This window comes from Melospiza melodia, unplaced genomic scaffold (genome assembly GCF_035770615.1).
Source record: "Melospiza melodia melodia isolate bMelMel2 unplaced genomic scaffold, bMelMel2.pri scaffold_62, whole genome shotgun sequence".
Taxonomy (NCBI): Eukaryota; Metazoa; Chordata; class Aves; order Passeriformes; family Passerellidae; genus Melospiza; species Melospiza melodia.
In genome coordinates this window covers 570,337-597,844 of record NW_026948801.1, presented here as the reverse complement: position 1 = coordinate 597,844, position 27,508 = coordinate 570,337, and the positions used below count along the sequence as shown (strand labels likewise).

The following is a 27,508-nucleotide window of genomic DNA, read 5'->3' as shown; positions in this document are numbered from 1 at the left end:
CTTATCTGTCTTCAATCTTGCTGCTCCTAATTTTACTGGTCCTGCCACTTGTAAACTCAATTTTTGCAACTTGTCAATGCAGCAATCTAATGCCCTATCAGGATCCCCTTTGAAGGGTCCTACAATTGAATGCTGTGTTAAAGGCACTAATTTCCTACACCTTATAGAAACTATACGTGATTTACTTTGAACCTTAATTCTATTCACAATACATTGTACCTCCCATTGATAATAAGCAAGAATTTTCTGTTCAGGAGACTCATAAAGACTTAAAGCTATATATGCGTTTTGCCCTGTTTGTCTCCTTAATTCATCTTGCCAACTTTTACCCCACGTGTGCTCGTGTTCACAAGTGTGACATCACAAATCCCACAATAATGATTGTTCTATCCAAAATGTTCTATCACAACCCCCACAACGCAGGGCTATCCAGGCAGCACAATGTGGATTGTGACAGTCAAGGCAATGTTCTTTCGCTGGATTTGTTAAGCAAAAAGTTGATAATGAGTCAATAAAACCAATCAACTCCTGGGCCATCTGGTAGTGATGTGTCAGTGCTCTGTCCACCGCTTCCGAGTACCCCTTCAATTGTAACAGTAGTGGTTGTAGGACTAGAAGCAGTTTCTTCCCCAGTCGCTCCTTGTCCTCCTCCGTAAGGCAGTCCACCAGAGGCTGCATCAAAAACAGGTTTAGTCCACTTAGCAGGCACCCACAAAGGTCCTGTAGGTGAGGAAACACAAAGATACCCCCGACCCCAATATAATACTTTTGCAGGTTTTTCCCATAATCCTGTACTCGGGTTCTTGTACTTCACCCAGACCTCTGTTTCCTTAGTATTTTCCTGACCTGACCTTGGATGATGTTTCATTGCAGGAGGGGTATCATCTTCCCCAAAAATGCATAAATGGTTAATCACATACAAAACCTTAGCCAAACATGCTTGTGGATCTGCCAAATCTTGATGTTTTTCAATATACTGCTTAAGGGTACCGTTTGCTCTTTCCTGTAAAGCTTTCCTTAACTGTATCAGTAACTCATACAATCGTTTATTATTCACTTCCTTAATTGCTGCTTCCTCTATTTGTTTGACTACTCCTGCAACATACATAGAGTCTGTAACCACATTTAAAGGCTCCTGTAAGTTGGACACTGTCCATACTACTGCTAACAATTCCAGAGTTTGTAAACTATCCCTGTGTGTGCTGTTCCTTTACCAATTCATGGGCGTGCATAAGACTCTCCCCTTTTAATGGCCATTGCTTTAACCACCACCGGTGTATCTGTTTTCCAGGTGAGTGGAATGGGGAAAGTCCAAGCAATGGCAATTACCCCAAAGGGTACTGATTAGTTAACACCACTCCCAATTGTGTTAAAATGTCCCTTCCAATTAAGCAGGAAACTGTAGGAGGCAGTTGAACAATTGAAAACACAGCAAATATTTGTTGATTCTCAATGCACACAGACAAAGACGGCGATCTGCTTGCCAATGTAAATCTTCCTGCTCCTGTGAGCATGTTTGATGATGGAAATAGGGGCCAATGTTGTGGCCACGCTTCTGGAGAAATGATGCTGGTATCTGCTCCTGTATCCAATAATCCATAAAGGGTTATGCTTTGATGCCCATAAGTAATTTCAACCTTTTGCTTTGGTCTATTTTGTAAATCCATGGTTAAAAGTGTAACACCAGTAGAGCCAAAAGCTTTTTCATCCCGTGTTTGCCCAGTAAAAGATTGTATTCCCCATGTCATTTGTGATAGTGGTACCAATTGTGCGATGCGTTGTCCTTTTGTAATTTTAATCGGAGGATAAAGGGTGTAAACCATGATTTGTATTTCCCCTGTATAATCCACATCGATAACACCAGGCAAAACAAATAATCCCAACATAGTTGTAGAAGAACGTCCCAGCAATAATGCTCCACATGTTTGTCCATTTAATATAAGAGGACCCTTTACTCCAGTGGGTATCCTCTCAGGCCGGTTTGTCATTAGCGTGACTTCTACTGCTGCTGATAAATCCAAGCCGAGGCTCCCTGTTGTTGCGGGTTGCAGACAGGAGGTAGCAGCGATGTCACGGCAGCAGCTGGTGTCTCCGATGTCACGGCGGCAACTTGTGTCTGTCCCTCATTGCCTCATCGGTAACACTTGATGAATGGTCTCGAAACTCCTTGCGTGAATGCCAGTGAGCCGCTTCGGAGAGGAGCAAGAGCAGCTAACACCTGATTCTGAGTAGACTCTGCTTGCTTTTGTAACCCTAATCTTAATTCCTTTAAGGCTTCTGCTATAAATGCCTGTGAAGCTGTTGGCATTAATGCCATTCCCTCTAGTGCTTCCTCAATAGTCTAATTTGCCCCTAAAGTAGCTAACACTCTTTGGGTTGCTGGATTGCTATTTTGCAAGGCACACCTGCCAATGTGCATTAAACAATAACTGCTGATGCTGAGTTAATATCAACCGAACTATTCCTCTTAAATCATTAGGACATAAAACCTGAGTATTAAAAAGATAATCTAGCATTTGCCTAACAGGTTCACTTTTTACTCCAAACTGACTAACCGTAGAACGTAGCTGAGTTAACAGCTTCCAATCTAAGGGAGTATATTCTGCTATATTATGCGTAAGGTTCCCCTGTGCATCATACTGTGGTGTGTATGTGACCGGACATGCAAGACTAGAAGCTACTTCCACCGCCTCGCCATCCCCCATTTGCATTACTTGTTTTGCCAAAGCAGCCCAAGCTTCCCTCCTCTGTTTAGCCATCTCCCCCCATGGATCACGGTGTGCCCCTGGGATGGGATCAGACTCTTTAAGGGTGCTATGCTGCTGGCGCTTCGGTACAGACACCGAGCTTTCGCAAGGGGAAGGCAGTGAAGCAGAGGCTGGCTCACGCGGGGGAACCGGCCCCCCCGCTGGAGCTGACAGTGAAACTGGAGCCAGCTCGAGCGGAGCCGGCTCGCGCGGGGGAAGCAGCCCCCCCGCCGAAGCCGTAACCGGAGCTGGCTCACTCGAGGGAAGCGGCGGAGGCAAAGCTGGCGGCGGAGGCAAAGCTGGTTTGCTCTTACCCCCACCATCCGACTCGCCCTCCCCCTCTGACAGGAAAGGTGCAGACGGTTCCACTGCGCCTATAGGAAAATCCTCCACACCACTTTGCTGGGGACCCTTAGGCATAAGTATCATAGTTACAGAAGGTGCCAGGGGATCATCCTCACGACCATACCCTATATTCCTCTTATGAGCTTCTGTCGCCCTTTCTGCTGCCTTTCTCTCAGAGACTTGCTGAAGTAACGTGTTATACACCACCCGCCATAACTTTCCTAATTTCTTTGCTGACTTATCATCGTCTAACACTGTATCCCACAGTATTTCCCCAAACTTCTTCCACTCTGCTAGCTCATGAACTGTATGAGGGTTAGAAAAGATACCTTTAGCATGGCCATAGGCTAATAACCCTGGTAATTCCTTTTTTAAATCTATCCCTTTTATTCCTCGCCATTCTAAATACGCGGCGAATAAATCATATGCTGCTTGCCTATCCATACCTATTAATCAGCGCGCGCTGTTGCAGCTCTCCAGGCTCCTGCGATACGTATTGGCTTGATTCACCATTGTGATCATCAAGGGTGCTTCAAATTCCAGCACCGTCCCGGCTGCAAGGACCCAAACCCAACTTCCTCGACCGTGGCGTAATCCCCTTTTTCTTTTAATCCGAGAAAAAAGGGCAGAGATTCGGCGTTGCCCGCATTCTCCACCATTTGTTGATGGAAGGAGACCAGGACATCAATTAGATCATCACAGGCCCAATTTTATTGATCAGTACAGCAGGTTAAATACAGTTCATAATGAGCTTCATACATATTGCAAAAGTTGAGCTCAGGATTGGTTAGTTACATATCAGCAACTACGCCTACTTCTGCATTCCTATGGTTCTACTTTTGATACTTTCTACATATTCTCAGGGAGAATCTCTCTTCCCTATCCTCATGTTGCAGCAAGGGCATTCTGTCCTTGCCTGTCATTGGTCACTGACTGCTGACTTCTCCTTTCAGCTTACTGACTGCTGACTTCCCTCTCTCAGCTTAACCAGCGGCATTATGTCAGTATGGCCTTTCAGCTAACCAATTATTAATAAATCTCTCCACAGGAGGGGGCATGCAGGCTACTATTACAGCCCTTGATTGGAAATTGCTGTCTCAGCTGAGGTCTACTGTTAGTCAGTTTGGAGTGAAAAGTGAGCCAGCCAAATAGATGTTAGATTGTATTTTTGATGCCAGTCCTCTTTTGGTGAATGATTGTCATGAGATAGCTAAATTGATCTTTACTCAGCCTCAGCAATTGTTATTCAATGCTCATTGGCAAGGGCTTGGAAATGAATGCATAGCACAGTTAGGGCTAGGCTTACAAGAACAGGCAAAGACCTCTCAAAATCAGGTGTTAGCTGCTCTTGGACCTCTTCAAACGTCAGCAGCACTGCCTTCAACGCCTAGTTGGTGCCAGAACCACAGTGACCACGCACCAACAGAAGTCGTCGCTGCAGCATCAGCACCCTCTCGCACCACCCGACACCACAGGGAGCCTCGGCTTGGAACCGGCAGCTGCCGTAGAAGTTATGCTGATGACCCTGCACCCACAGAAGATCCCGACAGGGATTCACGGACCTATTGTTATACAGGGTCACACGGTGGGTGTTTTGCTTTTTGGAAGATCATCTGCATTGGGATTATTTGTTTTGCCTGGCGTCATTGATGTGGACTATATGTTATGGTGCATACTCTTTTCCCACCACTCCAAATTAACAAAGGACTGAGAAGTGCTCAGCTGGTGCCACTTGAGCCAAATGACTAAGGGATTACAGACTATGAAAGGACAAGAGAGGGGGGAAAATGGTTTTGAATCCACCGGAGGACTTACCTTACTGGCTTTGAACCTTTCTGAGAGACCCAAGAAAAGGGTGGAAATGGAATTTCAAGGACAGAAAGGATCATTTTCAGGCTTGTTGGACACTGGAGTAGATTCCAGCATTATTAGCCCTAGCCGTTCGCCTCCTCTCTGCGTTCACATGAATGAAAAACAGCTAACAGCTTTCCTTTTCAGTAGTCCAATTACCACCTACCATGCAATGCCTGATAAGGCAGGACATTATGGCTCAGTTGGGGGTGGTTTTAACCCTTTGGAGTAAAAGCCATTGCTTGGACCATGGCTGAGGAACCTTGTGACATATACTGTAGAGATATTAGATGTGCTTTTAATGTATTAGATGTGCTTTTAATGCTTCTGCTTATTTTACCTTGTATTTTTAATTATATTCAAAATATGGTCAGTAGAATGATAGAAAAAACCTGTCAGACTAACCTCCTTGCGCAAAAAAGAAAAATGTGGAATTTGTTGGAGAATTTTGCTCAGACATGGCTTGAAGGAAAAAAGGCCATGAACATATACAGCTGGCTAAAAAATAAAAGGCAGCTGTGAGCAGCAAGTTCTCAGGCTTTTCCCTTAACAACAGTAAACACCATATCCTTGAGGAAGTGATGAGAAAAAACATGGTGGAAAACATGGAGGCCTTGAGAACAGTTAATAACAAGTCAATAACAGGATGAGAAAAACAAGTATTAGTCTCAACAAGAAAACCACACGTATCGGCAACAAAGAGGGGTTGGTCTGTAATCTGCAACCTATGATGAGCTCGGGTTTTGTAATATGTATAAGCTTAATTAACACCACTATAAAAGAGTGTAAGCTAGATCAATAAATCGGAGTTCGATGCTGATCAGTTAGGATGTAGTCGACTCCCTTTGCTTCCTCAAGGGACACCTCATAGGGTAGCCCTACCTCAGGCTCGGGCCAGAGGTCTGGGCTGTGGTGGGTCCCGTAGATGCTCATCAGGCAGATGACCCCTGGTGGGATGGGAATGGCCACTTTAGGGACAGCAGATGAGGGTGCGTGGTGACACTGGGGACACCCTGTCATACCCTTGGGGATGACATGGCCATCATGCTGGGGGATGTCCTTGGTGCAGCGCCGGGACACAGCAGTGACAGGATTGGCGTTTTTTACATCCTGTGACCTCCCTGTCCATGGGATGTTGTGTCAGGCACTGCGTGAAAAACGCCAATCACTTGTTTTTCAAAATTTTAGAAGTTTAATAGTAATAAAATGGTTATAAAAATAGCAATATTACTAGAGTAATAAAAATTTGGACAATTAGGATTTAGGACAATATGAGACAATAAAAACAAAGAGTTACAGATGGTCCGGGTACCTTTTTCTGGTACCCATTCAGCACCACAGCCAGATGTGCTTCCACAAACAAAGGCACTGCACAGTTTTTTTCCACCAAGATGCTTGAGCTTTACAACAGCAATTTCAGCTGTCAAACACAGAGGTTTGTAATATTGTTAGCATCTGTGCTGTCAAGGTCATGCTGCACCATTGCAGATGAGAGTGAACCCTCATGGACTGTGTGCTTTGCAAATCTGGCAAATTGATGTCACACACATCCCTGGTTTTGGCTGTTTAAAACACACTCACGTCTCAATTGGCACCTTTTCCTCAGCAATATGGGCTACAGTACACACAGGGGAAAGGGGACTGGGTGCCATGGTACACTGGCAATCAGCTTTTGCAGCCTTGGGCATTCCTCAAACCATCAAAACTGATAAAGGGCCTGCTACACTTCCCAGAAAACCAGGCAATTTCTACAGCTCTGGGGTGTATCACACCAAACCAGCATCCGTCATTTACCAGCTGGACAAGCAATAGTGGAAAGAGCACATGGTGCCTGAAAAGGTATAGTTAATAAACAAAAGGGAGGTATGTGGTGAGACCCCACAGAGTAGAATAGCTAAAGCTCTATACACATTAAATCACTTAACAGTATTAGGAAAATCCCTGAACCCAGTTATGCTAAATCACTCCTTATCAATGCAATCGTGTGATGTTCAGCTGCCCAAATCCAAGGGAATGGCACGAGACCTCCTTACCAATACATTGAGGGGGGTCCCTGGGATCTCATTACCTGGGCTTGGGGACATTCATGTGTTCCAACAGACAGTGGGACACATTGGGTACCTGCCAGATGCATCCAGCCTGCACTGCATCCTGACAGCACCTCTTGATAAACCCTCAGCAGACACAGAGCCATGTGATCAGTGATTGGTGACAACCTCATGGAAATCTGGGACTGCAGTTCACATAAAGATTCATCTGTTTACAAATTATTCCCCTGTTTACAAACTGTTTTCCTTGTCTACAGATTGTTTCCTAGTTTTTGTGTTTGTTTTTCTTTCTTTAATAAGGGTTGAATGATTCTTGTTCTTACAGACTGTTTTATTTTCTTCAAGGCTTAAATGGTTTGTTGTTTTTACAAATAAGTTGCAATCTGTAACCTATAAGCCTAATGCCTGGGGCATATTTACCTGAGCTCTCCCCTAGCAGTTCCTGGACATAAATGCTGCAGCTATAATGCAAATCAAAATTTATAGAAAGGAAAGGGTGAGATGTTGGTGTCACCTTGCCAGCCCCTGGGCTCAGTGACAAGAGCTTTGGCCAATTTGATCTCTCATAAGCCTGCAGACATCTCAGTGGCCCAGGACCCAAAGGGGTGTGGAGTTCAAACCAATGACAGCATCCAGACCAGGCCTTTCAAATGCTCTGTATAAAGGAGGGAGTGGAAAACAAAACCCTCTCTTGCCACACAAACATCAGGGTGAGTGGTGTCTGTCTCCTGTGCCCCTCACCCTCCACATGTCACCTAACACAGAGGCAGATCCAGCTCTGGATCACCTCCATGCAGGTGAATCCTGGTGTGTGATCCATGCTGGAATCTCATGGATCCTCTCATTCTGCAGAAACAGGCAGAGAAACCAATTGCTTGACCACAGGTACAGAGGGGAATCTGTGCGGGATTCCAGAAGGGATATAGGGCAGGATTCCAGACCAGGGCACGATTCCAGATCAGGATCAGGTAGAATTCTAAAGTGTATCTGGGCTGGATTCCAGAGCAGGATCAGGTGGGATGGATGGGGCAGCATTGGAGTGGGATTCCAGAACAGGATTGAGGGGATTCCAAAACAGATCAGGTGGTGTTGGTGGAGAAGGATTGGGGTACAAGGGATGCAGTAGGATCTGGTGGGATCCTTGCTCTCTGTGGGCTCTTCAGCCAGATGCAACCCATGGCAACAGAGACAGGGTGACACCAACTCTTACTCTCATCACCAGCTGAATGATCTATGGTGCAGGTCCAACCCCTTCCCTCTCCCTGCAGAAAGCCACAAATTGCTGGCAGAGTTCATCCTGCTGTTCCCACTCATCACACAGCAGCCCTTCCCAACAGACTGACTTCCTGTTTTCCCATGTTTTAAACACAAGAATTACAGTTGTTCAAAATGTTTTATTTCTCATGTATAAATACCCTGGTTTGGGCAATAAATCTCAGTCCCATCCTCCAGTGCCCAGCACTTCCTCTCAGGGAATGAGGAATAGAAAAGGGGACATTGGGAATTGGGATAAAGACACTGGGGATGGGGACACTGGGAAAGGACTGGGGACACCAGGAACTTGGAGTGAGCACAGCAGGAGTGAGATGAGGACGTGACACCCATGCCCAGATCCATTCCTTGGGATTGATTTTCCACCCTGTGCCCCATGTGCAGGAGCAGACATGGGGACCAGGGATCATGGGGACATGGTGGATACAGGGGATACACACACATCCAGGGAATGGGCAGACCTGGGGGACACAGTGGGGACATGGGGGACACAGGGAGATGGGATCCTGAGGATGTGGGGAGAAGAGATTCACAGGACACTGTGACTGGGGACACCAGGAGCTGGCTGGTGACACAAACACCGGGAATGAGGACACTGGGGCTGATTCCACTTTATTCCCTGCCAGATGCAGCCCCCTTCTAGCTGCCCATCCCGGGGGCTGCCCAGTGCTGCCTCCTCCAAGGAGCAGGTGGCTGTAGGTGCCGCGGCATTCCCGCAGCTCCACTGGTGTTCCCATCTCCATCATGGCCCCGTGCTCCAGCAGCACCAGGTGATTGGCCCCGTCTAGCACCCGCGGCCAGTGGGACACGACCAGCACGGTCTTGGCCGGCCCAGTGCACACCCAGCGCTGTGCCTGCGGCCAGAGAATGCTCTCATCCCAACCCATCCAGCTCAGAGAACACTCATCCCAACCCATCCAGCTCATCCCAACCCATCCAGCTCAGAGAACACTCATCCCAAACCATCCAGCTCAGAGAACTCCCATCCCAAACCATCCAGCTCAGAGAACTCCCATCCCAACCCATCCAGCTCAGAGAACCCTCATCTCAACCCATCCAGCTAGAACACTCATCCCAACCCATCCAGCTCAGAGAACGCTCATCCCAACCCATCCAATCAGAGAACCCTCATGCCAACCATCCAACTCAGTCCTACCCTGTCCCACCTGATCCCACCCAGTCCCGACCAACCAATCCCACCCCACTCTCAGTCCCACCCTAATCCTATCATCCTGTTCTTACCATCCCATCTCCCTGTTCTCCATCCCATCCCCATGCCCACTATGCCATCCTGCCCACACTATCCCCATTCCCACTGTCCCATCCCATCCTACCACTCCAACCCTTCTCATTGCACTCCATCTCTGTCCTCATCCCAGCATTCCCATCCCCTTCATTCCCACCCCATCCCACCCCACCCTATCGTATCTCCTTGTCTTCATCCTTTGATTCTACTTTCCTGCCATCCTACACCCCTGGTCTCTATCCCATCCTACTATCCTGTCCTATTTCTCCACCTCGTTGACCCACACCACCCCACCCAATCCCTGTCTTCATCACATCATTCCCACTCCATGCCAATCATTATCCCTTATTGCCACTACCTCATCCCACCATCCCATTCCAGCCATCCCAGCCATCCCATCATACCCCATTTTCACCAACTGCACCCCTATCCACACCAACCCCCTCCATCCCACCCCACTCACCGCTCCATCATCTCCATCATCCAGCGCCTCGTCGAGGATGAGCACGGCTGGACACTGGAGCAGAGCCCGGGTCAGGGCCACACGGCACCGCTCCCCCACCGCCAGCCGCCCCCCGCGCTCCCCCACCTCTGTGGGAGTGACCACAGGGGATCAGTGGGGTGCAGCCCTGGAGTTCTCCCCTCTTCTCCCACCCCCGACACTCCCCCACCTCTGCGGGGGGGACCCTGGGATCAGTGGGATCCCAGCACGAGAGGTTCCCCCCCTTTCCCCTACCCCCCACACTCCCTCACCAGTGTGTGAGCAATCCCATGGGATCAGTGGGATCTGACCTGCGTGAGCAATCCCATGGGATCAGTGGGATGTGACCTCAGGGATCCCCCGCACACCCCACCATGTGCCACCCACTCCGCTCTCCCATCGCTGCCAGAGGATCCTGGGATCAGGGGGATGTGCCCCAGGGGTGGCCCATCCATCCCCCTAGCTCTCACCAGCGTCCCAGCACTGCTCCAGCCCCTGGATGAACTCCATGGCTCCAGCAGCAATGGCGGCCTCCCGCAGCTCTGACTCTTTGCAGTGCTCCAGCCCCAGCAGGATGTTCTCACGGATCGTTTCAGAAAACAGGACGGGATCCTGCTCCACCAGCACCACCTGCCCCAGCCCCAAGCCCTATGATGCTGTCTTGGCTCCTGGTGTCCCCACCCCTGTTCCATGACCCCATGCCACCTTGGTGTCCCCATAGTGTCCATCCCTGATCCCATTCTCCCCATCTGTGTCCCCAGTGTCCCCACCCCTGACTTCCCACTTTTCCCATCCCCATTCCTTTCATCCCCATCCCATTTCCCAATGTTCCTATCCCATTTTTTGTTGTCCTCACCCTATTCCTGATGTCCCCATCCTCTTCCCAGTATCCCCATTTCTGCTCCCATGATCCTGTGGTTCCAGTTCCATTTCATTGTTTATTGCAGACATCTTTTATGGAAAATCCTTTCCTTAGGATTTTTCCTCCTGAGAAGCTGAGAGGCCTCAGGAACAAAATGTAAACATTGATTATCTGCTACTGTGGAATGCAACAGGTGCATCTGTGATGGGCCCATGTTGGATGTTTGTAATTAATGGCAAATCACAACCCAGCTGGCGCAGACAGAGAGCCAAGCCACAAGCCTTTGTTATCATTCTTTCCTATTCTATTCTTAGCTAGCCTCCTGATGAAATCCTTCCTTCTGTTCCTTTAGTATACTTTTAATGTAATATATATATCAGAAAATAATAAATCAAGCCTTCTGAAGCATGGAGTCAAATCCTTGTCTCTTCCCTCATCCAAAAACCCCTGTGAACACCATCACAATTGTCCCCTGACCCCTGTCCCCATTTTCCCCATTCCATGCCCAGTGTTCCCAGTGTCTCTGCTGTCCCACCTTGCAGTGTTCATACTCTGGCAGCGGGATCCCATCCAGCAGCACCGTCCCGCTGCCAGGATCCCGCAGCCACTCCAGCAGCGCCACGGCCGTGCTCTTCCCGCTGCCATTGGGCCCCGCCAGCGCCGTCACCTCCCCGAAGCGCACCTCGAAGCTCACGTCCTGTGGGATGGGGACAAGTGTGAGAGTCTGTCTGAAATATTCCTCATCTGCCTCACCATCATCATTGGGGGACCACTGAAGAGTCCCCACTGTCTAAAATCTCTGGTTGTGAAGGAGAAAGTCACATGCCAACAAGGCCCCGAGACCTGAGAGCATTGTTAAGCTGTTGTCCACAGGTGTATTTACTATATGCTACACTGAGCCCAATGAGAAGAAGAAGGGGGCACCTTGCCTTTTTGCAACAGTAGCCTTGGAAGCTGTCCCCTCTTTGCCTGGCTGGACTTCTCCTGAGTTTTGGGTGGTCCCCCACAAAAGACCCTTCACTCTTCTTACAACTGCTGTGACAGACGGACTGAGATGTAAGAAGCCTCTCCATCAAAGACCAAGACATGAAACTCCCATGTGTAAAGGCCCCCCACACTCTTTCCAAGGACTGGGACTGAGACCCTCAACCTGGGAGAGGTGTGTGGGGGAGGCAAGCTAACCAAAGCAAGATGGATGTTGCAGGTGTGAGCAGTGGACCACGAAAACAATGGCTCACGCCCACTGCTGAACATGGACTGTGCGTACCCCTTTTCCAAACATTATTCTTTCCTCCCCGAAGATACAATAAACTACCTTTGACTCGGTTGCAAAATCCATTCCCCTTCCCCCATCGAAAAAGAGTATAATTGGGGTCCAGATGGACTGCAAACCTGAGATCTCCCCGACGTAACAGGCGGATCCTCGACTGGACTGGACCAAAGGATTTCGTCTCTGCATTTGGTAGCTATATCCCCCTCCTTCTCTCTCTCTTTTCTCTCTCTTATCTTTTTCTCTCCCTTAATCCCTCTATTGGATTTTGTTGTGGTCATTCAATAAAGCTGCATTTGTTTTATTACTGCAAACCCCCTGTGCCGTGTTGGTTTTTTTGCACCCTGAGATCAATCCATGAACTATCAAGAAACCTGTTCGTAGGGATGGATTGTGACAGCAGGTGATGCCAAAATTCCCACCCCTGGGAAACCCCACCTCCCCCCAGACCCACCTTCAGCACAGGGTGCTCTGGATTTCCAGGATATGTGAAGGAGACCTTCTGAAAAGTGAAATGGCCCTGAAGCTCAGGGGGCTTCCGCGTCCCCCCGACATTCCCTGCGGGTTTCCAATTCAGGTATTCCCAGATCCTCTGTCCAGCAGCTGCGTTGGTCAGGAATTCATTGAAGCTGTAGAGCAGCACCTGGGGAGAAGGAAGGGGGTGGCACCGGGATGGACAGAAGCACGGTCGGATGGACAAACACGTGCATTCCATGGGATCACCTGGGTATGGCTACCAACTCTGTCCTGGTACAGCAGGAAGGTGACGAGGACCCCAGGAGTGATGGATCCGTCATGGAGCTGCTGGTGGCTCCAGCACCATGACCCGGATGGACAGTTTGATCACCTGTAGGTGGGACAGGGATATTGCCGCCCCCAACCCACTCCTGGTGTCCTCATTCCATCTGCCCCCATTCCAACCCACTCCTGGTGTCCCCATTCCATCTGCCCCCAATCCACTCCTGGTGTCCCCATTCCATCTGCCCCCAACCCACTCTTGGTGTCCTCATTCTGCCTGTCCCCATCCCACTCCTTTGTGTCTTTATCTCTGTTCCTGGTGGCCTCATCTCTGTTCCTGGTGTCCTCATTCCAGTTCTGGTGTCCCCATCTCACTCCTGATGTCCCTATTCCTGATCCTGATGTGTCACAGACATATTTTCTGAAAAATCTTTTCACCAGGATTTTTCTCCTGAGAAGCTGAGAGGCCTCAGAAACGAAATGTAAACAATAATGATCTGCTGCTGTGGAATGAAGCAGGTGCATCTTTGATTGGTCTCATGTGGTTGTTTTTACTTGATGACCAATCACAGGTCCAGCTGTGTCAGACTCTTTGGTGAGTCACAAGATTTTATTATTCATTCCTTTCTAGCTTTATAATGTCTCCTTTCTCTTTCTTTAGTATATAATTTTCTTTTCATATAATATATATCATAAAATAATAAATCAGCTTTCTGAAACATGAAGTCAAGAATTTTGTCTCTTTTCTCATCCTGGGGACCTGCAAACACCACCACACCGATGTTCCCAACCTTTATCCCAGTGTCCCCATCCTGTTTCTAATGTCACCATTCCCATTCCTGCCATGCCTGTTCCTGAACTCAATGTCCCTGTTCTGTTGTCCCCATTCCCGGTGTCCCCATTGTACTCTGAGTGCCCCCATTTCAGCTGCTGGTTTCCCATTCCTGGTCCCAGTGTCCCCATTTCCAGTACCCCCATTCCCAGTGTCCCTGTTCTGTTGTCCCCATTCCTGGTGTCCCCATTGTACTCTGAGTGCCCCCATCTCAGCCACTGGTTTCCCATTCCTGGTCCCAGTGTTCTCATTCCCAGTGTCCTCATCCCTGATCCTGGCCTCCCCATTCTCTGCTGTTCTGATTCCCAGTCCCCCCTGACCCTGTAGACAAGGACGAAGACTGCCAGCTCCAGCTCTATCTGCTCCTTCAGCCTCAGCTTGTTGGAAAAGAAATGAAATTTAGCAAAATGTTTAATTATAGTGAGTTGTGTGAACTGGCTTGTTAAAAAGTAGTTTTGTAGCCATTGAAAGTGTGTTGGGTTTTGTGTGTAACCTAGCAGGTAGTCTTAGGGATTTAATAAATAATTAAACTAGTGCAGGAAAGTAAGAATGCTAACCTGTCTGGAGGCAGCATACAATGCTCTTAGAATAAGATAAGCAGAAGATTAATGATCTTGTTTGTGAACCAAGGAATGTATCACAAGGGGTCTGTGACTAGGCAAAGGGAATGGGGAACTGTTTCTTGGAGGCTAGGCAAGGGGAACGGGAAACTGTTTCTTGGAGACTTTGTTGTGAATCACATGTATAAGAGGGAAGCACCCATACGTGAATTTGGGGGCTCGGGTTTTTGGGATGTGAGTCCTCCAGCTCCCCGGGCCCTTAATAAAGCACCCACAAAACTTATCCAAGTTTTGTGTCATTTATCAATCGGGCAACAGTTTTCTGGTGACCGCGGCAGGACTCCGAAGGTTGCTGGGGCGGTTCGCGTCCCGATCCACTCCAAGCCGGCACCGAGCACTTCTCGGGGAGACATCGGTTGTACCCGACCCCGCGCCTGTCGGACAACTGCCAAGGTAAGCCCGAAGGTGCTTTATATTGGAAAAAGATGATAATTGGATTTGGATTTGGTGGTTGGTAAAAAAAGCCTAGGCTCCGGCCATAAGACGTCTAAGAACGCAGGACTGGAACTCGCCTCCTGTTTGTTTTAGGGAAGGACGGCGAGAAGGTATATTGGTTTAAGGTATATTGGTTTATTGGGATTAAAGGTGGAATTAAAGGTTGTAATATGATGTCTTTTAAAACTTTTAAAACCTTAGTGCAAGCCAATGGTAAAATACCTGGAAATACACCATTAGGTTGTATATTGAAACGGTGGAAAAGTGAGGGGTATTATCAAGAATAGGATAAAAGTAAAATGATAGATTATTGTAATCATTGGTGGCCTGAATATGAGATTGGAGAAGTGGGATGGCCGGTGAATGGTACACTGGAATTGGGGATAATGGAATCTTTGATGCAATTTTTAAGGAGAAATGAGAAATGGGATGAAATACCATATTTGGATTTGTTTTTCGTTTTGTACCGGAAAGAGGAATGGCAAAAGGAGTGCGGTATTTTGGTTTTAGAAGTGAATGATGAGAGGGAGTGTGTGGGATGTAAAGAAAGAAAGGAGCGTAATTTGTATCCTTCAGTCGAGGAAGATTTGTCTTATTGTATAGCACCTCCGAGGGTTCCGGTTGCTCCTAATGTGCCCCCTGCTCCCCCTGCGGATATAGCTATAAAAACGGGATCTAGTGAGAGTGATAGTGATGGTGGTGATGGTGAAAAGAATGAGAGTGTTAAAAGAACTCCATTAGCAGGGCGGACTCGCAAGGGAAGGAAGGGGCAGAAGGGGCCACAGTTAATTGCGCGATTGAGGGAAGCTGTGGGACCACAGGGAGAAAGGATACTTATAAAGGTGCCTTTCTCCCCCGGGGATTTGGTAATATGGAAGCAATCAGCGGGGAGTTATCGGGAGAATCCTGAAAGGGTGGCAAAGGGTGGTTAAAATGGTAATAAAGACTCAGAATCCGGACTGGAATGATTTACAGGTATTATTAGATACTATAATGGATTCCACGGAAAAGGAAATGGTTATTAGAGCCACTAGAGAAAAGGCTCGTGAGGAAATTCGGTTGAGACAACTAAATGAGACAGTTGATGAATTGCTACCAAGTGAGGAACCTAAGTGGGACCCAAACTCTACGGGAGGAATAAGGGCTGTAAAACGATATCAGGAATTGTTGGTGGAAGGAATTAGGACAGGAATACCTAAGACTATGAACTGGTCTAAGTTGTATTCAGTCAAGCAGGACAAGAATGAGTCTCCGTCTGCCTTTTTAGAACGATTAAAAGACATGGCTCGGAAGTTAACTAATTTAGATGTAGAGGATCAATCGAGAAAACTTCAATTGGCATTGTTGTTTATGGGGCAATCACAAGAGGATATTAGGAAAAAGTTACAAAAGCTGGAAGGAGAGGATACTAGGAGTCTGGATAAAATGCTGGAGGTAGCGTGGAAGGTATACAACAACAGGGAAAAAGAAACTGCAAAAAGACAACAAGCTAGTTTTCTGGCTGTAATGCAACAGACAGGGGCAGGAGGAAGACCCATTAGGGGTCGAGGTCGGGGAGGACCTAATCGCAGACAGAGGGGGATGGCAAGAGGTTGGGAAGGATTTGGGTTTGCACCTAACATGGGGAGGTTGGATCCAAACCAGTGTGCGTTTTGCCGACAATTGGGACACTGGAAAAATGAATGCCTGGTTAGAGGAGGTATGGGCATGGGAAACATGGGATTAAGGACAGGTCCAATGGAGAACGTTCCTGTGGGAGGATTTATGGGAGGATCAGCAGAGGCCGCTCAAGCACTAGTTTTGGGAAACTATCAGAATCAAAGCTGACTAGAAAAGGATTTGAGGGTAGTTTTAGAAATAGATGGAAAGGATCAAGAATTTATGGTAGACACTGGAGCTACGTATTCTGTACTCAATAGACGATTGGGGCCTTTGAGTGACACAACGGTACAGGTGGTGGGGGCAACAGGGAAGCTAGAGGAACAACCATTTTTACAACCTTTAAATCTTAGGTTTGGGGGGAAGGAATTAGATCACCAATTTTTGTATATGCCAAACTGCCCCACACCCCTTGGCAGAGACCTGTTGTCCCGACTTAATGTGAAAATAATATTTGAAGGGGGAAGGGTGAAATTGGAAATACCTGAGGAACAAATAGCAGGCATTTTTGTGATCAAGGAAGTGGATGCCTCTCCTATTCCAGAAGAAATTGAGCAGGCTGTAGTACCCTGGGTATGGGAGTCAGGGGTCCCCGGAAAATCTAAAGCTGCGCAGCCAGTAAAGGTGGAACTAAAGGAAGGGGCCCGACCAGCGAGGATAAAGCAATACCCCTTGAAGCTTGAGGCAAGGAGGGGAGTAGCCCCGTTAATTAAACAATATTTGGTTCAAGGAATATTACAGGAATGTGAATCGGAGTATAATACTCCAATTTTTCCAGTAAAGAAACCTAATGGTAAGTACCGTTTGGTACAGGACTTAAGGGCTATTAATGAAATAGTGAAAGACATACATCCAGTTGTTGCTAATCCTTATACCTTGTTAACATCTGTATCGGAGGAGTTTAAATGGTTCTCAGTGATTGACCTTAAAGATGCCTTCTTCTGCATCCCACTGGCAGTAGAGAGTAGGAAATATTTTGCCTTCGAGTGGGAGAGTCCTGATTTTGGGAGAAAGAAGCAGCTTACGTAGACCAGAATCCCACAGGGATTTAAAAACTCCCCTACTATTTTTGGAAACCAACTGGCCAAGGAGCTGGAGGAATGGAAGATAACCCAGGTAACAATATCCCCATCCTTGTATGTAGTCCTGCAGTACGTGGACGACATCTTTCTGGCTACTAAGAAAAGGGAAATGTGTGTGGAATTAACAATTAAATTACTCAACATGCTTGGCCAAGCAGGGTATCGGGTTTCTAAGGAAAAAGCTCAATTGGTCAAAAATAGCGTTATTTACCTCGGTTGTGAAATCACACAAGGGCAGAGACGTTTGGGAGTAAACCAAATAGAGGCAATATTGCCTCGTAACCATCAGGAATTGAGATCTTTTCTAGGAATGGTGGGATGGTGTCGACTGTGGATCATGAATTTCGGTCTCCTAGCCAAGCCACTGTATGAGGCCTTGAAGCAGCATCGGTTGGAGTGGACGACACAGCAAAAGAAGGCCTTCCAGGAATTGAAGCAGGCACTAAAGGAGGCCCCAGCCCTAGGACTCCCTCACCTGACCAAGGAATTCCAGTTGTATGTGAATGAGAGGCAAAAACTGGCATTGGGGGTCCTCACCCAGAAGGTGGGATCCTGGAAGAGGCCAGTGGGATACTTCTCTAAACAACTGGATTTGGTAAGTTCCGGGTGGCCCTCATGTTTACGAGCCGTGGCAGCAACAATAATTCTTATTCAAGAGGCCCGGAAATTGACTTTGGGGGCAAAAATGAAAGTATTTGTTCCCCATATGGTCATGGCCATTTTTGAGCAAAAGGGGGGTCACTGGCTATCATCCAGTCGAATGTTGCAATATCAGGCCATCCTGAGAGAACAGGATGATATTGAAATAAGGACTACTAATCATGTTAATCCAGCAGAGTTTTTATGCAGTGACCAGGAGGCTGGGGGACTGGTGCACGATTGCGTAGAGGTAATTGAACAAGTATATGCCAGGAGACCTGACCTAAAGGATGAACCATTGGAAGAACCTGAATGGGAACTATACACTGATGGATCCAGTTTTGTCGAGAATGGGACTCGCTATGCCGGGTATGCAGTGGTAACATTGGATCAGGTAATAGAGGCAAAGGCTTTGTTACCTGGAACTTGGGCCCAGAAGGCAGAGGTGATTGGACTCACCAGAGCCCTGTATTTGAGCAAGGACAAAAGGGTTAATATCTGGACAGATTCTAAATATGCCTTTGGTGTGGTTCATGTACATGGGGCGTTATGGAAGGAAAGGGGGCTTTTGAATTCACAGGGAACCAACATCAAGCACCGGGAAGAAGTGCTACAGCTACTGGATGCAGTACACAGTCCCAAAGCAGTTGCAGTAATGCATGTTAGAGGACATCAGACTGCGGAAGGAGACGTTTACAGAGGAAATCGATTTGCTGATGTTACAGCACGGCAAGTGGCACGGGAAGTATGGACTCAAATGGCATTGGTACCGGTAAGAACAAATCCGGCTACCCCATACCTGAATCAGGAGCCCAAATATTCAATAGAAGATGGAAAACTAATAAACTTGCTAGGGGCACAGAAGAATCAACTTGGGTGGTACGTTACACCAATGGGACAAATAGTGGTACCTACCCGCATAATGAAATTTATTTTGGAATCAGAACATAATAAATATCATTGGGGGGCAGAAGTATTGGTAAAATTTTTGAAGAATGAGATAATCTCTAATCAGATGTTAACAATGGCAAAAAGAGTTAATGCAATGTGCCCGGTATGTTTGAAAAATAATCCAGTAGTTAGGAGACAAATACAAATGGGAAAGTTGCAAGTCGGGCCACAACCAGGAGATTACTGGCAAGTTGATTTTTCTGAACTGCCTAGGGCACAGGGATACAGATACTTGTTAGTGTACGTATGTACGTTCTCAGGGTGGCCGGAAGCTTTTCCATGTAGAACTAATCAGGCTAAGGAGGTGGTAAAAACCTTGTTAAAAGAAATAATACCAAGATTTGGAGTACCTTTAGGATTGTCATCAGATAGGGGTCCGCATTTTATAGCCGGGGTAGTGCAGGAATTAGCACGACTGTTAGATATAACCTGGAATTTGCGTACCCCCTGGAGACCTCAGTCTAGTGGGCAGGTGGAAAGGATGAATCAAACCCTGAAAGGACAAATCAAAAAGATTTGCCAGGAAGCTAAACTGCACTGGCCTCAAGCTTTGCCTTTGGCCCTACTCTGGATTCAAATTAAACCAAGGGAAAAGGTAGGCATAAGTCCATATGAGATATTATATGGCAAACCATATCATGCAACTGTATTAAAAGGGGAGGTGCATGTGAGTGGGGACCAGGCAATTGCAGAGTATGTTATGTCACTTAATAAGATCTTGAATTCTTTAAGAAATACGTTACAGTGGAATAGACCGCTCACGCTGGAGAATTCTGTCCACGACATCCAGCCTGGGGACCAGGTGTACGTCAAGAAGTGGATCACGGATCCGCTACAGGAATCATGGAGCGGACCCCACCAGGTGATGATGATGACCTACACGGCGGTGAAGGTCCAGGGGATGGATGCTTGGATCCATTACACCAGGGTAAAGAAGGCACCGTTCCAATGGGAAACCCAGATAGTGTCTCCAACCCGGATGATCTTCTGCGCAAAGCCGCCTTCTTAATTATATTACTGCTAGCGATCATGAGACTAGTACCCGTTCAAGGGTCTACTCTAGTACAGGTTGAAGAAACAAAGGTTACAGTCATGGAAGGGATGGATGTTCAACTAACTTGTGTTATCTTTGACAGCCAGAGAGTTGAGGGCGGTGAAGTTATTGCAATATGGCAACAGGGGGCTGAAAGAAGCTGAGGCAAGATAGGAGTCGGTTGGGATCAGGATAAACAACAAGGAAACACAGTACTGCATCTTACCAAGGTAACCACAAACGATATGGGAGAATATACATGTTTGGTCAAAATACGGGATAGTTTTGATTACAAAAGAGTGAGTATGAGGGTTTTGCCATGGACAGGGGATCGTGCTGAAAACATAAAGGTTAATCCAGTATCAATGGCAGTGGACATGTGGGATGGGCCACCTCTCAGAGTAAATTGTTCCTTCCTAGTAAGATCAAGATATCAAAGGAACCTTTGGGTCAAATGGTGGAAGCAAAATAGGGACTGACCTGGGACAGAATAGAGGACGGGACAAGTTGGTGGGGGAAGGAAGGCAAAGGTTGTGGGTGGTCGAGTGTCACTAATCCTAGAATAAGAAATGCATGGTGGAGGCATGACAGAATGATGTTATCCTTACAGAGACACGGTAGAAGGAGTAGACGGGAGGTTAATGATACAATAGAACAAAATACTGAGCAGGAAAACTTAGTGGTAGGATTAATCAGAGATTTTGGGATCATGCAGAATGTGACTAAAATAACAGCTTGCCTGCCATTACCACAGGCTGCAGGTGAACAAATTCCCTGGGGAATAATACCGGTAACCAAAATGCCTGAAACATTCAAGAATGTTTCATGGTCCTGCCAGTCAGTTCCCAAACCAGTAGATGTATGGAGGGATTTGTGTATGACCATTCGGGCTATGACTAGAGAGGAATGTGAAAAGAAATCCAATCATTATGGTTGGATTCAAAATACCAGGAGGTGTCTAATTGCAACCCCAATAGATGAGCCATGCAATACAGTACGAATAAGAACGAAATCCCAACGAAATGAGATGAGTTGTCAGAATGTCACACAGAATTTTGACTCCTGGAATAGTTGGAAGACATTATGGGGACCTAGTGTTTTGGAACACTATATTTACCTTGGGGAAGTACAATGGTGCATCCAATGGTCAGGAGTAAAGAATCAGTCACATTATAGGGCCCTTCTCACGTCTACATCTTCCTGAGAGTTCAGATCGCAGAAAGAGGATTGGAATTGTACTGAGGTTTTTACATGTGATACACCAGAAGACCGAATTGGATTGGTACCGGTGAAAATGGCATTAAAGTGGGGATGCGAGTGTAGGGGGTATGATCACACGGTTAGCAGAGAGTCTATGGATGGACCTATAGATTGCAGATATACTACTGTGCACAGCCCTGGAAATCTAGTCTGGGTGTTGGGACATGGACAGTGGACCACACATTTACCTCTAGATGGATCAGTAACACAAATCACCCTAGGGGTTCCCACATTGTGTCCATACTGGAAACAGAATAGATTGATCCAAAGGAAAGGACTCAGAAAGAGGGAAGAATCCCTAGAGGAGCAGTGGCATGAACCTGGCTCAGGAGTACAATTTGGATGGATATTGGAGTCATTATTCCCTCCGGTAGCGACATATCGAAACAGGGAAATGCTCAACAATTTGTTAGGACAGACAGAAAGGTTGGCAGCAGCTACTAAGAAGGGATTTAAAGATCTAAATTTGCAATTGCAAGCTACATCAAGAATGACCCTACAAAATAGAATGGCATTGGATTTGCTACTGTTAAAAGAGCATGGAGTTTGTGGTTACCTGAGTAGGAGAATAGATCATTGCTGTGTACACATTCCAAATGTTACACTTGAAGTTGAGAAAGATATTTCTCAACTGGCAGAACTAGAAACAAAAACCAAGGAAATTGAAAAGGAAGCACAGCATAACTGGATAGAAGCAGTATTTGATTCTTTGGGGCTTCACCTGTCTGGCTGGATTGCATCTGCTACACAGTATGTACTAATGCTTTTAGTATTTTTAGTGACTATATGGATTGTATATAGATGCCTCTTAGGTGTGATCGAAAAGGAAAAGAGGCGATCTCTCCGGTTGCTGAAGGCGATGACCCGCGGGCAGCAGAATGAAAAACACTCCCCACCTCGTTATGAAGATGTTACTGTCAATACTGTTGATTGAGCATCCTTGCAGCAGGACTGAAGGATGCTCAAAAGGGGGGAAATGTTGGAAAAGAAATGAAATTTAGCAAAATGTTTAATTATAGTGAGTTGTGTGAACTGGCTTGTTAAAAAGTAGTTTTGTAGCCATTGAAAGTGTGTTGGGTTTTGTGTGTAACCTAGCAGGTAGTCTTAGGGATTTAATAAATAATTAAACTAGTGCAGGAAAGTAAGAATGCTAACCTGTCTGGAGGCAGTATACAATGCTCTTAGAATAAGATAAGCAGAAGATTAATGATCTTGTTTGTGAACCAAGGAATGTATCACAAGGGGTCTGTGACTAGGCAAGGGGAACGGGGAACTGTTTCTTGGAGGCTAGGCAAGGGGAACGGGAAATTATTTCTTGGAGACTTTGTTGTGAATCGCATGTATAAGAGGGAAGCACCCATACGTGAATTTGGGGGCTCGGACTTTGGGACGTGAGTCCCCCAGCTCCCCGGGCCCTTAATAAAGCACCCACAAAACTTATCCGAGTTTTGTGTCATTTATCAATCGGGCAACAAGCTCCTTGGCCAGGTTATATCTGTGCTGCTCCTCTTCCTCTGCCGAAAAGGTTCGGATGGTCTCGATGGCAGCAACAGATTCCTGCACCCCTGCGGCTGTGCGGGCGGATGCTTCCAGCATGGATCGCTGAAGTGCCTGTGGCAGCAACAGGGGATCTCCAACTTTCCCACGTGACCTTCCTGGCCCACCATCCACATCCCATCCCACCACACCCACTGCATCCCCACTATTGCATTCCCGCTATCCCACACCCTTCTCTCTCACCCTCACCATTCCCATCCATTCTCCTAATCCCACCATCCTCATCCCCACTGTCTCATCCCATACCCACCATCCCACCTTATCTCATCCTTCTCTTCTCATCCACACCAGTCCCATCTCGACCATTTTGTTCATCCTCATGTCAGCACTCCCACCATCTCACTCCCCTGGTCTTTATCCCCTTTCATCCCACCATTTATCGTCCTCCTTTCCATTCTCCATCCCATCCCCATCATCCCATTCCCCTCGTCTTCATCCCCTTTCATCCCACCATTTCCACCTCCATCCCATCCCATCCCATCCCATCCCATCCCATCCCATCCCATCCCATCCCATCCCATCCCATCCCATCCCATCCCATCCCATCCCATCCCATCCCATCCCCACCATCCCATTCCCCTAGCCTCCATCCCAGCTCTACCATTCCCACCTTTCTTCAGTCCCCTCCCACTCTTTCCCTCCTACTCCTGACCTGTTTGCGGGTGCTCTGGATGCAGCGGGTGGCGATTCCAAGGGGCACCTCCAGCAGTGCCAGCAGTGCCAGCCCCGGTGCCAGCCCCACCATGAACCCCCCCACCACCAGGGCCATCATAAGGCTCCGCAGTAAATGAGCCTTGCTTGGTCTTATCCTATGCAAGCTGTTACAGTTCCAGAGCTCAGTCCCCAAGGGGACTGGGTGCTAGAAGCCAGCTCGCTCTCAGACTAAGGCTGCGGGACAGCCTTAGCAAGCAGGGAATATTCAGCTCTTAGTGATTAGGCAGCTCTTATGATTTCAAGCTCTTTTGCTTGCTAGGTAGCTTTTCCCTTGGCCTAAGGCTCCAGCAGACGGTAGAGAGAGGAGAAGCAGAAGACGCTGGCTGTTCCACGAGTATGGCTTTATTGGAGGGTCCGTGAAGGGTCTCAGCTCTTCTTCTTCCGAGTTAGTAGGGGTACAGTATGCTACTTTTGTACCCTTGGCCCGGATCCAATCCTGACCAATGGCAAAGGTGTTAGAGTGACCATAAGTGCCCAATAGTAGGGTTAACAACATATTGCCTTACATGGCTATAGGGATAAGGTACAAGGCAGATGTCCCTGGAGACAGGAAACTTCTTTGCCGCTGTGTCAGCATTCTATTCTCCAAGGGGCCCTGGCTAAACCTGAGGGGTTTACTATACCGCAGCTGCTGGTTGGCTCCACTCGGTGCTGCCCTGCACACCCATGGCACTTCCGTGGAAAACTGAGCCAGGAGGTCAGCTGTAGGGTGGGAAAAGAGGTTGGGATAGTGGTGGGTGAGACCATGATCCTATCCTGGATGATCCCATTTGGGATGGGAATGATGTAATGGGGATCAGTGGGATGGGATGATGGGAATGGCTGTGGAGATGGTCAGGGTGGAATGGGGCAGGACAGGGGAAATGGGATGGTGGGAAAGGAAATGGTGGGATGGGGTGATGGGATGGTGGGAGGCAGCTGGGGATACGCAACAGGGTGGAGGCACGGGAGTGAGAATAATGGGAACAGAACAGTGGCTAGAATGGGAAAGTGGGATGGGGACAGGATGGAACACTGGAGTAGAATGAAGCCAGGAAGATGGCATATGATGGAATTGGATGGGATGGTGGGAATGGGAATGATGGGGATGGAGTCGTGGGATGGGATAACAGACAGATGGGATGGGATGGGATGGGATGGGATGGGATGGGATGGGATGGGATGGGATGGGATGGGATGGGATGGGATGGGATGGGATGGGATGGGATGGGATCAATGGGATGGGATGGTGGGAATGGAATGGAATGGGATGGGATGGGATGGGATGGGATGGGATGGGATGGGATGGGATGGGATGGGATGGGATCAATGGGATGGGATGGGATGGGATGGGATCAATGGGATGGGATGGTGGCAGTGGGGTGGGATGGGATGGGATGGGATGGGATCAATGGGATGGGATGGGATCAATGGAATGGGATCAATGGGATGGGATCAGTGGGATGGGATATGATCAATGGGATGGGATGGGATGGGATGGGATAGGATGGGATGGGATGGGATGGGATGGGATGGGATGGGATGGGATGGGATGGGATGGGATGGGATGGGATGGGATGGGATGGGATGGGATAGGATGGGATGGGATGGTGGGGATGGGACTGGGTTGACAGACTAGCTGGGATGGGATGGAACAGGTGGGATGGGTTGGGTGGGATGGGGCTGGGCCGTACCCTGTTACCTGCTGGTGTTCCCTGGAAGAAGTCCAGGTCTTGGTGCACCAGGTGGGATAAAAGCCGCAGGCTCAGGCTCTGACGGAGACGCGCCATCAACAGCATGAAGAGAGACCCCCAGCAGCCAGAAAACAGCACCCTGTGGGGACACAGGGACACGGCGACATCAGGGACATTGGGGACATGGGGACAGGCCCTGGGAATGCTCCAACCCACCTTGTGGCTCCAGCAGCCGCCGCCATCCCGACAGCTCCAGCGGTGACTCCGTCCCCACTCCCGATGGCATCCAGCACCTTCCCGGTGGTGTACGGCCCTGCCATCTCCCCTGGGTGTCACCGAGGCTGTGTCACCACAGGTGAGACCACTGACACAGGGGGACCCTGATTTGTGGGGGGCAGGATCCGGTCTGGGGAGCGGGGATCTAATTTTGGAAAGGCGGGACACGATTTGGGCAGGAGACAATTTAGAGAAGTCAGGACCCAATTTGGGGGGTTTCGTGAAAAATTTAGGGATTTCACACCCAATTTAAAGTGTCGGTACCAATTTTGGGGGGGTTCAGCACACAATTTTATGGATTAGAACCTAAACATAGGAGATCAGGACCTTAAGATCCCAGGTCTTAGAGGTCAACATCCATATTTGGGCATCAGACCATTAGTTTGATGGTCAGCACCCAATTCTGGGGGACCAACAGTCAAGTTTGCAGGGTCAAAACCCAATTTGGAAAGTGAGCACCCCATTTTTGCAGGGTCAGCACCCAACTGAAGGGGTCAACTCACAATTTAGGAGGGCCACCACTCTATTTTAGGGTGGTCATTGCCTATTTAGGAGCTCAACACTCAATTTTCAGGTGCCAGCATCCAATTTGGTGGGGTATCCCAGATTGGGGGGTTCCCAATTTGGGGCTGCAGAGCCCAAATCGGGGGTGTCAATGCCTGTCACCACATGTCAATGTCCTAAGGTGACATTAGGATGTTTGTATCCCCATCTGTGTGTTCTGTTTATGCTGGATATCATGTTCTGTGCCTTCAAGACTGGCACTGAAGAGTGAAAGTTTTACTTTGGTTTTGCTATCAGCCGCTCCCCCACGGCTGGCGGGACACAGACACGGGGCTGTACATGGTGCTGCTTTTGCTTTTTGCTGGGCGTTTTGATTTTCTCTTGCTTCTGCTTTGCTCCTGCTTCGCTCTTGCTTTTGTTTCCCCTCATTATTTAGTTTAGCTAAGCAGTCTGAATTTTTCCCTGGACTGTTTCTCCTTTCCCTTTTTTGGACCTACTTGAGCCTGCTCCGGACCGGGACCTGAGAACACCGAGAGTTTGCACTTTGTGGCTGCAGCAGCTGCCCCAGGACCAGAGGGACTGAGAACAGAGCAACCACCCCCAAGAGAGACTTTCTGAATTTGTCATCTTTTTCAGAGTGGTGAAAGAATGTTGTCATCTGGTATTGTTCATTTTGTGTGCTTTGCCTGTTAAATAAACAGGTTCTTTCCACTTCTCTCTGAGGAATCTTTCCTGAACTGGTTTGGGGACGGGCTGTGTGGGTTTGCTTTCTGGAGGGGCCCCTTTTGGAGGTTTTCTCCCAAATTTGCCCTAAACCAAGACAGTCACCCACCAACGACAGCCAGCAGAGGACAGCAGCTCCAAGGACGTTCCTCTGCTCCCAGGTCAGTGCCAGAGCGCGCCAGACGCTGCTGGGAGCCTTGGGGATGCCTCCGGGGGTCTCGGGGACGCTGCTGGGGGCTGGGGGCGCGGCCCAGGCCAGCATGGCCAGGGCGGCAGCGGCGTGGGTGACCCCGAGCCAGGCGGGCGCTGCGGCCGCCAACAGCCCCAGGCCAGCCCCGAGCGGCCCCAGGAGGCTCCGGAAGGTTCCGAACACCGTGGGGGTGGCGGCGGCCGTGACGGCAGCCGCAGTGGCTCCGGAAGGACGGCGAGGGGCTGGCAGCCGGGTGGCCGCGGCCAGGATGGGCAAGCGCAGGGCAGCCTCGAGCCACACGCCCAGCACACCCAGCGGCGCCAGCAGCGGCACCAGCGGCACCAGTAACACCAGTGCCAGGGCGTCAGCCACCAGCATCACACTGGGCAGGAGAGCGGCGGGTGGCAGCGCCATGGTGGGACCAGTACGGACAGTGCTCTCTGTGGGGTTCCCGGGGAATGAGCAACAGCCTGTGGAGACACCAGTTAAAACCAGTTAGG

At 48.4% G+C, this 27,508-nt stretch overlaps 1 pseudogene; it reads right to left on the bottom strand.

Annotated features, from left to right (window-relative positions):
- Positions 1-4,479: 4,479 nt before the first annotated feature.
- LOC134413970 (antigen peptide transporter 2-like) lies at positions 4,480-27,476 on the bottom strand (annotated as a pseudogene).
- Between the last annotated feature and the right edge of the window lie 32 nt (positions 27,477-27,508).